General features: G+C 36.9%; 1 protein-coding gene across 2 annotated transcripts in view; it reads left to right on the forward strand.

Annotated features, from left to right (window-relative positions):
- The first annotated feature begins 417 nt into the window (after nt 1-417).
- apbb1ip (amyloid beta (A4) precursor protein-binding, family B, member 1 interacting protein) overlaps nt 418-14,499 on the forward strand; it is a 38,283-nt gene continuing 24,201 nt past the window's right edge. The window contains exon 1 of one of the 2 annotated variants that reach the window (XM_055150772.1): nt 418-540. The gene's annotated coding sequence lies outside the window, so the exon portion shown is untranslated. Of the gene's footprint in view, nt 541-2,325; nt 2,513-14,499 lie in introns of those variants that run through there. The other variant, XM_020935665.2, reaches the window with a different exon arrangement.

Below are 14,499 nucleotides of genomic sequence, written 5' to 3' on the forward strand. Positions count from 1 at the left end.
CTGTATAAATAATATGCGGTGTTAGTTCTGTTATAAATTGGTACAGTGGGAACAAGAAACAATGCCAATGGTAGCTACAGATGAAATGGAAACTGACAGTGTTGGAAAGTAACAAAGTAAAAAATAAATAAAAGACCATAAGGTTGATTGGGTCGACTGGTATAATTAAAAGGCTTATATTACACTATTTTCTGATCTATGTTATGTTGTTCCCTCATCTCAAACATACCTGGAGTTGTGGTTTGTTTCATTCACACATGTTTAACTTCAAATTTGATTTAAGCTGAGTTTGTGTCTCAAACTAAAAAACACCCTTGTTCCAACTTGTGATGTCATGTGGTAATACAGGAAGTGCCGAAGTGTGATTTTAAACTCCATACACCACTAGAATCAGTTGGACAATTTCAGCCCTGGAATTGTCAATCTCTCCTGAATAAAAGGTAAAACCACTGCTTCATGACCTCACAAGGTGGAACAGAGCATTTTCAGCTTTAAAGAGGGTTACTCAAATATGGGTGGCTGAAACTAAACGCAACTCAGGTATGTTTTGGATGAGGTAACAGCAATATAACATGTCATAAAGCTCAGAGGAGTCAGTTTTGCGTAATATAAGACACTTAAAGTACTGTCATTTGAGAAAACCTGCGTAGAAACCTATGTTTATGAGTAAATGCGTTGCTCCCATATCTGTAACTTTACTGATGCGGGCTAAAGAAGAAGTTACATTGTTGAAGTCAGACTTGCTAACCAGTCTCACTCTTTTCACTGTTTTCCAACATGGAGCACCACATAATTACAGTTGAATTCTAATCCTGTTTTTACATTTGCCCTTCACTATATTTGCTTTTTCATCTGATTCTACGTGACTGTTTTCGAGGTAAGAATCTGAACCTATATTTTGCATCTGGAGTCTGTGTGGACAGATAAGAGCTCTATTTCCCCTGACCTCCATAACTTTCTGTTGCACCACATCAATGTCTTAACGCTCTCCTTCCTGATTTCAAATGAGAACAGATACTTCCACATTGCTATTTCTGTGGCTCACTTAGAAACATTATTTTTGTCACATGAGAAGTGACTGCAGAGGGTGGGGCAGCAATTGTTGTATGAATTTATATAATGTGTATTTTGAGAACATGTTTTCACTTCGACAAGTACGTTTTTAAACAGAATGCTGTAACAGTACTGGTACTTGAGTAAAAGTTTATTTTGGTCAAGTTAGGTCAAGACAAGTGAAAATATCAGACTTTATGCATTATTTAATGTTTTGTCTTTTAAATCACATAGGTCCTAAATTACACAAAATTGATTCTTGTGAGCTTTAAGCTGTGTTATAATGTTGTTACTTTACCAAAAACATACCTGGAGTTGTGTTTTGTTTAATTCATGTTCAATGTTTGAGTAAGTCTTTTTTATTAGTCCATTCACATTTCCAAAGCTCAGAATGTTCTGTTTCACCTTGTGATGTCACAAAGCTGTAGTTTAGAAGTTAATCTTTTACTTTTAGTTCAATAGAGATGGGCAATTCCAGGGCTGAAATTATTCAAATGATTCTAATGAAGGTTTATGGAGTTTAAAAACACTGTGGAGCACTTCCTGTATTACCATGTGACATCACAAGGTAGAATAGAGTGTGTACAGTTTGAGAGACAAACTAAATATGCAGGGTTTGTGTGTTAAACATGTGTGACTGAAACAAAACACAACTCTGGGGATGTTTTTGATGAGGAAACAACATTATAACATTGATAGGAAAATAGCGTAATATAAATCTGTTGTTACATCCAGACTCTCACAATTACTCTTACTTCAGTAGTAGTTTCCTTTTACTCTTACTTGACTACTACTTTGTACTTCTACTAGAACAATATTATTCAGAAGTGAGAGTACACTTACTTGATCACAACCTTAACTACACTACCCACCTGTGCCACTCAGACACTATGTTATGAAACCATTTTTCCAATTGACATTCTATCCATCACTATTACACCACAGGAAACCGTCTTGTCTCTCTCCTCCTCTTTTAAATCTCCGCAGAGTAGCAGAAGTCATGTCTCCCTCATCGGCGTGACGTGCCTTCTTAACAACGTCTGTAAATCAGTCCAAGAAAGGTGAATTATTAACCAACACATACCAATGCCACTTCTTACTTCTCACCGGAATTAGAACCTACAACCCAATCACACTTTCTCTTTTGATCACTGTATACTTCAATCAATATTAAGCATAGATTAGCAGTGTATGTCCAAAAGGGGGTGGCACATGTAGCGTTTTGACAGTGTGGAGAGCTCAGAGGAGGAATGCAATGACAGGTCTAGACGTGAACTTCCGCATAAAGCAGGAAGAGTCACACAACCAGATGCAACCACTACTTTTACACACCCAGATCTTCTCAGTCTCTGTGCGTGTACCCCGCGCGTTATCTTAAATCGCTGTTATTTGGATCTAATTTTATCTAATGACGCCATATTGAAGTTCTAAAGGATTTGACGGTACAATTCCAGAAAAGGTGAGTTTGGGATTTTATCTTGTGTTGTTTTGGATTTGAAGTGAAAATGGAAATTCAATCCGTTATTTTGTGATCCTTTTGTGATCCAACGTACCATAACTGGTTTAGGTTAATTTATGTGGTATTTTTTTGTATATTTTCCTATATAATGTTGAAATAATGTAAAAATAAAAAATAAAAAATTGTATTGTATATTCATAAAGTGTAATTTGGCATGGGAATTTGAAATTTTTTGTTGAAAATTTTGAAGTCTAGTCTATACTTTTCAACAGGTGGATCCTGGTTTAATGTTATACCACACGCACTCATTCATTTATCAGTTAAACAGTGATTTCTGTTGCTTTATAATTACAATATTGTAATTAAATCCATATTAATTCATTCAGAAAGTCGTAAGAAGGCAATAATGTACTATGCCTTTAAATATGATCTGGGGTTATGCAATATCCATGCCTCAAGGTACTGACTTTCTATCGCTCTGAAGATTTGAACTGAGTTAAAACGAATACGCCCAGACTTGTAAACACTGCAGTCAAGTAGTGCTAAGAAACTTCACCTGAGTACTTATTAAGTAAAAAAAAAAACTTTGTGCTGAAAGTAGTAATTTTACAGCACAGAAGGATTAATAATAATTGCAAAAGGTATAATAAGACGAAACTCAAAAAATGTCATGTTTTTTTTTAATTTATGTTGACTCAAAGGAACAATTTAGAAACAGCTAATCAACTAAAAATGTATACGTTCACTAAAAAATAGATAAATGATGATAAATAGATTTGACATTGATAACCTAGGTTAAGATAAAAAGCAATGGCAAGGATGGAGGTAGTAGTTTAAGTAGCAAGAAGACAACTATGGGTTCAGATAAAAGTAGTCAAATAGTAACTATAATAGTAGAAGCAGTAATCAAGCAGTAATAGTAGTACTAGCAGCAAAAGAAGTAGGAGGAAGCTCAGCATTAGTAACCGTAGTAGTGGTAATAGTAGTAGCAGCAGCAGTAATTATTGAATTATTATTGCAAGTGACCGCAGTAGTTATTTTGCCATACATTTGCATAGACTACAATTACACTAAGAAGTAATTTTTAAGTACTCTTTTAAACATATTCAAACATTTACACGTGATGTCTGTTGTATTTATAGCCATGAATACTTTGTAAATATATTTATGGAAGAACGCAGTATCATTCGTGATCCTTACCTCTCAGTGTGAGCCTCAGAAGCACTTGTAAAATGGTGTGTTTTTATAATGCATTGTGCGGTGTTGGCTCTGTGCCATGGTTCATGCCTGAATGTTTCCAATAATATTTATGGACGCTGACAAATCACATATTTTCAGAGTGGCTTCTGAAGCGAAAAATAATACTGTCGACAGGAGCGCTAATATATTTTGATTTGAATATTCTCCCATTTGACAGCTGATGGTGAGGTTTAGACGGGCTACTCGGGGTCTGTTTTGTTTTTATAGCTGCAAGTCTTCTCATTATAAGTGCTCAAAATGCAAACTTAAAGGTGAAATATGTAACTTTTCTGGAGGAGGTCCTGCTTGTGGAGATTACGTTAAAGGTGCACTGTGTAACTTTGGAGGGTCCGTCACAGGCTTTTCTCCATTTAGATGTTATTTGTCTGGAATGTTTCACAGTATGGCATTAAACCTTTTTATCTTCATGGAGACCAAACCAGACTAAATTACAGGTCAGATCTGTGGAGAGGCGACCCCGCTCACAGTCAGAACACCTGTCTTTCTAGGTATTTTTGAGCTATATAACCACCTGTAACTGAATAAACGTAAGGTAGAGCTATTTAATGTCACACTATGGAACATTCTGGGCCATAGAAACAAGCAAGTGATGGACAACCAACTTATCTAACTTATCTATCTCCATGGCAACAAGTGGGTGGCACCAGCAGCACAGTTACACATCAGCTCTACCCACAGTAACAATCAGTGTTGGGAGTAATGTATTATAAAAGTAATGTATTACAGTAATGCGTTGATTTTTGCTGTAACGCAGTAATGTAAGGCATTACAGGGGGAAAAATTGTAATATTTTACTCGGTACAAATGTGAGTAACGCGCGTTACAATGCTTTTTTAACCTGGATTGAAGTGGTGGTTTTTTCTTCATAGAAATTCGCTAAAATCACCGTGAAATCAGCAGCGGTGAAACGCCGGAGACGCGGCCGGATAGACCTTCAGTTAACCGCGGGTGAAAGGACCGACCCAGAACTCTACGCTGTTTAGACCTGGTTTAGACCTGGGTCACTTCTGGTTTAGACCTGGTTTAGACCTGGGTCACTTCTGGTTTAGACCTGACTTAAAGTCGTCCCTCGCTCTAACGCGATTCACTTTTCGCGGTCTCGCTGTTTCGCAGATTTTTAGAATTTTTTTTGTGCAATTTTGCATGCCTTTTGTTTTTAGTGTATGAACACGTATTGCGTTCCTCCCGCTGTGTCCTGATCGGCTAAGGGACTCCTGTCTACTGTACAGTACAGTACAGAATGTGTTCAGCTGCCAAATTTAAATAAATGTTCAATCTCTAGCAGTGTGCTTCTGAAGTGCTGTATGTCTGCAAGTTTTCTCTCCGACAAAATCCACAACGTCGACGAAATGTTCTGCACCGACAAAGTCTCCTGCGCTCACACCCGAAAGACAGAGGACGATGCAAACCATCGCACAAAAAGTTGGACTTCTGGACACGTTGAAGGAAGGTAGAAGTTACGCGCTGTAGCAGAGTTTTGCACCGGGTCTTGTACCCGCAAATAGTTGCTGAAATCAGGACCGCGAGCCCGCGCAGCAGGGTCCATAAAGCGCGATCGGGCGACAGCAGCTTTTACCTCCATGAGGTGCGGAGTCCTTTCTCCTGCGGTCACCTTCGAGCCTGTCCTGACAGTGAGTCCTGTTTTAGTCCTAGTTCAGTTCTGGTTTAGTCCTCCTCTTCAGTCCTGGAATCAGTCTGAGGTTAGTCCTGTTATAGTCCTGGTTTAGTCCTGGTTCAGCTCTGGTTTAGTCCTGGTTTAGACCTTGTTTAGTCCTGGTTCAGTCCATATACGGCTCAAAAGTTCAGCTTTTTCGCAGTTATTTTGGTGAGAGTAACTTACAGTAATGCAATAGTAATGTAATGCCTTACATTTTAAATGCAGTAATATTGTAATGTAACGAATTACTTTGAAATGACAGTAATAAGTAATAAATAACGCATTACAGTTTTAAAGTAACTTGCCCAACAGTGGTAACAATAGGTCTACAAGTATTTTTAGCAATAAAATACAAGTAATAAATTCAAGTTAGCGAGTTTAATGCCATGCTGTGGAACATTCCAGTCATACCAATGTACAGTCACACTAGACAGACATGAAGAAAATAAAACAAAAATAGAATGAACACCAGACACCAGAAAATGTACAGAGTAAGCCACTTTAAGACACAGTGTTGAAAGAATCCTGAGGAATAGAAGAAAAAACACAAATAGTACTGTACTCAGAGTGACAGTATAATGACTAATGGAGCTAAATGGGACCTCCTGTGTACTCATCAAAGTTAAGAAAGTACTATGGCTGTGGATGGTCACGCAGATGGAGCCATTTCTTTTCTTTTTTGTAATGATAAAGCAGAAGCTAATATTTCACAATTGTTCTTTAGCTTATTTCATTTCCCTATTATAGGCACAATTCCAATGAGTTTGACATATAGCACAATGTAATATTTTGTTTGTTTTGGATTGTTATTTACTATGACACCAGTCCCATTTTCCTCCCTCCTATTCATGTTCACTGAATAATATGCTATCATTAATCATTAGCTATCATTAGCATGGTTTTGGCTAGGTAGCTGAGTGATTCTCTTTAGCTTTTATTGATATGCAGCTCACTTTATATAATAAGGCTTAAGACAGTCTAAACAAGGAGCCTATGCATTCAATTAAACTGATCCAATTAAAATGAATTAAAATTTTTATTTGTGAGCAGGCCCGTCGACAGAAATTTGGGGGTCCGGGGCACGAAGCCTTACATGGGCTCCCTTCGAATATAAATTAATTGGAAGTGGGTTCAATTCTGGGTCTCTAAAATTCTGGGGCCCGGGGCAACAAACCCCTTTATCCTCCTCGTCTACTGCCCTGTTTGTGAGCAATGCTACTGTCAACCATAGCATAGCAGTGGGGTAAACATTAATTAAGCTAGGCTGGTTAACTCTGTATCAGTAGGAGTTGCTTAAGCCATAGATATGAGGAAGGAGCAAATTTCACTTTTTCGCTGAATAAATTGTTTTAGAGCAGGGGTGACTAATCTTAGCCTGATTCATCAGCTGGTTTCACTTCGTAGAAACCATCTGACCTCGCAGTGTTAGAATTTGTTTGCTCAATGGTAGGCAGGTACTTTTTATCATTTAACCACTCAAGTATGTAATGTGCCGCTAACGGGGCTAACTGGTATATTAAGCTTTTCCAAAATCCCATAGGATGAAGGGGAATAACGTCTTTCCCCTTGATGAAATTCACCAAACATTCTCTTTGTTCCGGCTTTAAATCCTCAATCTCAGGAATTGTTCACAACAAAGAATGTATGGCTCTTCGCTGATTGGCTGGTGCCCGAACTTGCATTTCTGGGATTTTTGCGAACCATTTATTGTATTTTGATTCCTGACCTAGTTGCTGGAGAGAAATGAAATTGAGCAGAGGCACTAGGTGGCGCCAGCCTGGCTAGACTAATCTATGGTTCGGGATCCAAATATGTCCCTCTAAGCTATTTTTGTTTGGCCATTAAGCCTTCTGCTGAACTGACCCAAATGATCATAGGCAGAACTTTCTTCTTTTACTGCAAAATTATGCAAATTGGAGTAATTCTACCACCATAAACCTAATGATATCACATTGTACTATGACACAGACCTAAATTTGCACCAATCTGAACAACTGACTGTACTGGCCAAGTGTCTATGGCCCCCTTTTTCGAATGTGCTTAGGTATATGGTCGTCAGTGAAAAAAGTTTGGATGGCCCTGTCTTAGAGTAATGCAGACCACAAGACTATCAGACCATCGTTTTTGAGGGGCTCATCAAAATCTCAGCTACAAAAGACAAATACAGTAGAGCAGACAGTAGGCTACATAAATTCAAAAATAAAACACAGAAAAAAACAAAACAACTAAATCAACACACCCATACACACACTCACACTTGGCTGTTAAACACAGAATAAGTAAAATACAAACAAAAACAAATGCAGAGAACAAATATAGTCACAAAAAGTAAGCCAGAAATTAACATACTACTTAACTTTTTACTTTCCTTTTTAGAATGAACAACTCAATCAGCATTTAGCAATTACACTTTGCATATCCGCATGTCAAGTGACCCCTTTTAACAAAACTACAGTCTATCCTATGGAGACTGTGCAGATGGAATGACATCACAGTCCCAGAGGTTGATTGATTCCATACATAGACATCAGGACCATTGCATTGTATTACTGTAATGGTCTAATCTTTATGCCTGTTTACTCCAAGCCATTCTGACATGTCTATTGTGACTTGGAAACGCTCCCTTGACTCCATTAGTCTACAGAAAGCCCAGACATGTGAGCTGGCCTGTACACTAATTCTTTCCTAGTGTGAGCTAGCACCATACAGATGTGTAGGCTGTTGTCATAATATAAAGTAAACATGCTATTGAACGATGAAGAGATCTGATAGGGTAGCAACAGAATGAACAGGTCTGGATCTATGCAAAATATCTGGTAATATGTCTAACTGGAATGGTTTAAAATGATATAGGAGACATTTTGTGGTTTGTGGTCATGTGATGTTGCTGTCACGTGTCTGGTCAGCTGATTTATACAGGTTTTATACAGCTGACTTTATTCAGCTGATTTATACAGATATACATATTTGAACTGATTAATATTATGAAACTGAAACATGACTCAGTTCAGATCTGCATCAAATGTATGTTGACTTAAATATATATTAAGAAACAATTTTTTTGTTTATCAGATAGCCTACTAAACCTCAACTAATGATGTGATGTTTGTGAATTGGTAACTTTTTAAGAACCAAATCCTTTTCTCTGTAATTTGTATGCATTTTTACCATAGACTGACAATGATTTTTACACTGAACCAACACAAGAATTAGCACAGAAGCAGAGTCGACAACATGAGTGACAGCTTTTCACACAAAAAAACATATTTGGCATCATAATAACAGTTCATTTTCAAATTATTATTGCAGTGCAAAGTTTTATTTAGTCTATGCATAATTTCATCGGGTAAACACTCTCCCACTCTCAGTTTGAACCATTTTAAACAATTTGAGGCTTGGTCATTTCTCTCTGATTAGTTTGTTGTTAAACTGAGTTCCCACATTGGCTTCTGTCATATAAATAAATATAAAATCTTTTGAACATGAACATGAACATGAACAGATCCAAAAGATTCGGATCCCATAAAAGAGTCCAAAGTCCCATCACTAACCTAAAGTAGACCAGGACAAGGATTTTAACAGGACCAATCCGGACCAGAACAAGAGTGAATTATGCTGGTGAAGCATACTGCTACCGTTGTGTCTTTGGGCAAGGCTCTTCACTCAACCAACCATATGAATGTTTTTGCAACTGTGATTTGTAGTAGTTTGTACAATTATTCTGTTTATTTTGTTCAATAGTCAATTTTCAACAATAACAATGTAATCTGAGAATATATGTCCTTGTTTACATAAATAAAGCCTTCAGGTAGTTTTAATCGAGGTAATTTATTTTCTCACAGTGCAACTCCAAATTGTAAATTGTTTTGCATGTTGCACTTCACGGCTCAGCTTCACACTTTAACCACATTGTATACTGGGTCAGTGTGGCAGAGAGAGCAGGTGCTGTTGTGTGTCAGGATTTCCTATATGCATTTCAACACAGGAAGTTTCCATATTAAGAGGCGAGGGTGGAGCCTGACATGATGGAAAATACTATTAACGCTATCAGTCTATGTTTCACAAACCCATCTGTGGGACATTGGAAAAACATTAATCATATTTAAATAAGCACATTCTGTCCTGCTTGGAACACCATCAGTTGAAATCTAACCCTGGGGAGCATGACCAACTTTTGATTCAATTTCATCCAACGAGGAAATCTACAGAACCGTAAAAAAATGCATGGAAAATGTTTTTACAGGGGCTTCACCGTGACTTAAAAAGGAAAGATGAGTCAAGAGTTAGTTAATGTGTGGCAGATGAAGCTAATGTGTTTATCCACTTAGGTTTTTGCTTTGCACCTTGTGGTGTGATCTAACCTCATATTCAAAACTCTGGTTGGGTCTGTATGTGGTAGAAAGAGTACTGAGTATTTGTACTCAAGTAAAAGTACAGTTATATGGCTAATAATGCTCTCAGTTACAAGTAAAAACTGCTGCAAAATTGCACTTAAAGGGGCATTGTGTAACTTTTCTGGTGGAGGGTCTGTCATTCAGATTTTTTTCCCATGATGTTATTGATTTGCTTGAAATGTTGTGCAGTGGCATTAAACTTATCAACCTTGCATTTATTCAGCTTCAAGTGTTTTTATTGCTTACAAAAACATGAGCATTGTCTCCTCTTCACAGAGAACTTTAGTCATGTAACTGTACTTTTACTTAAGTACAAATTTTCAGTGTTTCAGTACTCCTGTCCTATTTTAAAAGGGTCTTTGTGTTGTCTCTGTTCTAGCACTTGAAAAAATGGGTAACACTTTAAATTAAGGTTCATCAGTAAAGGTGTTAATAAGCACACTGTTTTTAAATAAGTATAAACATCTGATTGAAATGAACCAAATAAAGCAGATTTGTGTGCCTGACACAGTGACTGTTTCTCAATTCCCAGGATCTGTCCTCCAAAGACCACTTAGTAGTACTCCTCTGAGCTCAGTTCCTCTGAAGAAGAGCCCAGTGTCCCTCTCACAGCACCTGGGAGCGTATTTGGAACATGCTCCCAGAGTTTTTACAAATATCAACAGTTCAACAAATGAAAAGTAATTAACTAGTTAATAATAATAAGCATCTTATTAATGCTCACACTCAAGTTTTGTTGTTAATGTCTTATTAACATTATAAAACATAAACAAATGGCAGTTAATGCTTTATAAGTGATTATAAACAAATGAGTAGCTCTTATTATAGCCTGATAAATTCTTTACTAAGGAACTGTATTTTAAACATAACACTTGTAACTGTCAAGAAGAGGTGGCCTACAATGGTGTAAATACAAATAACATAGGAATATGAGATATAGTCTGTCCTTGAAAGTGTTGCTGTAGGCCCTGTGTCTAGGTAAGATTAAGCATAAATCCGTAATGGTTAAGGTTAGGAAAAGAGTCCTTCTAGTTTTCCATGCCTTTTTTTGTTCACTTTTATAAAAAGGTTTGGCCAATGTTAACGAATAAACTGCTGTCCGTACAACCAAGATGGCGAATTTTAAGAATAAGGTTTAAGTGAGCGAGTTTGGCCAGAGTCAGATTTGTTGTTGATAATTTCCATCAGAGTTCAATAAAACAGCCAATTTAAGTGACATACTTTTAGCAGAATTGTTTATGTCGGTATACTTCCCTATAGCTTCTGGTCAACAACAAAAAGTACAGGGTAAAACTTGAACTTCTCCTTGCGTAGTCTATATTTGAATCGGTACTTTACTCCCTGCATTAAGGTGCAGAAATAATGTGACTATGAAACCACAGTTACCACAGGAAGGGGCGTGGCCTGGTCTCATCATGCTGCTGAGCGGACAGAGGAGGTGATTGAGCACTTACTATTACGAGCCTGTAATTACTAATGGTGATTACGGGTGCTCTTTCTTTACTCTTTAAAAGTGTTGGCCCACATAGAATAAACTTCCACTGATGTATTTAACTGTAGCAAAACACAGACTTTGTTTTGACTGGAGCAGAGTGCTTCTCAATATGAGGTTCAGGCACGCACAGGTCTCTTCTCAGACGAGTTTTTAGCAGTTGAAGTTCTGGTTAAATCTCCTTGATAAAAACTGGGTGAAGTTGTTCTTAAGACATGAGCTTTCAAGCTATACACAGGTGCTTTGCTTGTGTTGGTATATTTAGGTGACTACAGTTAATTTGGGTATGGTTTAGTCATTGGTTGATCCTGCCAAAGTCCTGGTTTAGTTCTAGGTTTGCTCTAGTTGAGTCTTGCATTATTATATGGCTAGTATGACAGAATTGGTCTAGTCCTTGGAATAGACGCTTAAAAAAAACTGACTACTTTTAGTTTTAGTTGTATAAACCTAATAACTTGAAATGTTTGCATATTGTTTAGTTGGTTAGTTTTTACACTAAAGTATTTGGTATGACCTTCTGGGCCTGTCATAGCAGCTACACAAGGACAATGCTGACCTGTTTACTCCTGGTTTAGACTTAAAGGTCCTATATTTCTCAAAATGGATTCTTGTGAGCTTTAGGCCATATTATATTGATGTCCCCTCCTAAAAACATACCCAGAGGTGTGTTTTGTTTCATTCAGACATGTTTGAGTAACCCTTTATCATTAGTCTGGCTACATCCCCAAAGCTCAGAATGCTCTGTTTTGTCTGTCTACTTTGAGATGTCATCTAGTGCTAGATTTGAGAGAACAACTCAGCCTAAGTATGCAGGATTTATGTGTTAAACATTATGTAAATGTAACAAAACTCAACTCTGAGTATGTTTGTGATGAGGAAACACAGATCAGAAAATACTTCAATATAGGCTCTTTAAATAAACTTCTCTATACCCAAGTTCTGCTATATTCTTACCGTTAGGACCTAGTAAAATGATCATTTTATATGTCAAATGACGTCAGTTTCATTTATACCAACCATAACCTTCCGCTTTAAAAAACATGGACACACCAAGTAACACCCAGAGCATTCAAAATGATTCAAGTGGGTGCTGCTGACTTTTCACATCGCCGGTTACATTTGACTGTATAAATCAGAATATGGCGGTGTAAAGTCAGGGCTGGTGTAGTGAGATTTATGGCCAAGTGCAGTATGCAAGCATGCATAGTGGAAACAGCCAATGGGTCATTTATTCTGGGCATCAGCATTTTTACTAATCAATTTCTGAGCTCTCTGTGACAAATAGAACTGCAGTCTTGATCCGTTTTAAAAGTTGGTGCTATTAAGTAATGTGCCAGCCAAGTATACTTTCTGTACGAGCAAGTGTAAAATATTTGACTGTGATCTAATCACTATAGATTACAGTGATAAAATATATTGCAATTGTGTATATGGTAGAACAATTTCTTCTATCTCACAATCTTTTTATGTCATAGGCCTATTTAAACTCTACAAATAATCCCCTTTCCTCATCCTGCATTGTAGACATAATATCTAAAGTTACTTAAACATTACTGTGAATATCACCCTAGTAGCAGCAGCTTTTTGTAAAAAAATAAATAAATAAGCGCATTCAACATAAAGTTTGGCCATTTCATCATTGCTATTGCTAAGTTAATGTAATCCTTCATTCATCCAGGAGTTGTATAAAAAGGCTTCAGAGGTACTCAGTCTGGAAAATGTTTTTGATATTAAGATGTTTTGGCTGTCATCTAATCTAGCTCACAGCAGTATAAATACTAGATTTGCAGTCCAGTGTCTTCATATTAAAACTGACTTCTGGATAGCAACAAAACTGATTTAAAAAAGGTCATCCAGATGATATGTCCAAGGAAAGTCTTGCAGTCCACAAGCAAAACAATTCTTCTACTTTGCCTGTATAAATGTGTTTTTGTGATTGTGGTTAGTAATGAATGTCTATCTGACCCAGGGCAACTGCGACTATAGATTTATCTTATAATGTATGAGAAGTTAATGAATACTAATGCACCAAATGGTATAGCAAAGTGTACTGATCATTATCAAAAACATGACATTTGCATTAAATACTTTTGCAATTACTTGCACATTGGATTTTATGAAAGACAACCCTTGGAAGTAGCTTTTTACTCAGAAAATGTATGTTGTACCTGAGCTTAAGTTCTAGGCTGCTTGTGTGATGTATGTTCATTTGATTTTCTGATGCTTTCTCATTGAAAATAGAGCTAAACAAAGAAGCGTCCATATTGTTTGACACAAAGCAATATGGTAGATATAGTTTACAATAACTGCTTTCAATTTTAGTAGCATAAATATTATTATTCTGAATGCAGAACTTTCCAAACTTCTTACTGGCTTTGTTTATGTAGGCTGCATTTGATCTTGTGATCCCTTTTCCATCAGTATAGTGTATTTTTCATCTAAATAGACTTTCTTCCCCAGCACAAAACAACTGAGTAGTAGTAACCGATTTTCAATTAGGGTAAAGATTTATAGTTGAACCTACATGTATTAAACGTCCTATGTTACACAAAATTGACTCTTGTGAGCTTTAAGTCATGCTAGAATGTTGTTACCTCATCAAAAACATATCCAGAGTTATGTTTTGTTTCTTTCACACATTTTATTTGAGTTTGAGTAATCCTGGTTTATTAATCTGTCTACATCTTCAAAGCTCAAAATGCTCTGTTCCACCTTGTGATGTCAAGAAGTGGTAGTTTTCAAATCACCTTTTGTTTAGTAGAGATTGGCAATTCCAGATCTAAAATGATAAAATTGATTCTAGTGAAATGTATGGCGTTTAAAAACACAGTGGAACACACTGTATTACACATGATATCACAAGGGAACAGGGTGTTTTCTTTTTGAGAGAAAAAAACTAAGTCTAATTATGCAGGGTGTGTGTATTAAACATGTTCGAATGAAACAAAACACAACTCCAGGTGTGTTTTTGATGGGGAAACAACATTATGATCAGAAAAAAGTGTAATGTGGGCCCATTAAATCAACAGAAAGTGCTAAGCTAATACTTCTTGACAGCTGGAGAGAGGAGACTACAGTTAAATCCAGTGTTTTGAATGTCAGCTGTACAAAAGTTACATACTTTGGACGTCTAACTATGCATGTGGAGCAAGACATGACAAGTTGTGGCTAGGCGAATACCGCA

This window comes from Boleophthalmus pectinirostris, unplaced genomic scaffold, assembly GCF_026225935.1.
Source record: "Boleophthalmus pectinirostris isolate CB_2022bp ecotype Guang Dong unplaced genomic scaffold, ASM2622593v1 HiC_scaffold_15, whole genome shotgun sequence".
In the NCBI taxonomy this organism is placed as follows: Eukaryota; Metazoa; Chordata; class Actinopteri; order Gobiiformes; family Gobiidae; genus Boleophthalmus; species Boleophthalmus pectinirostris.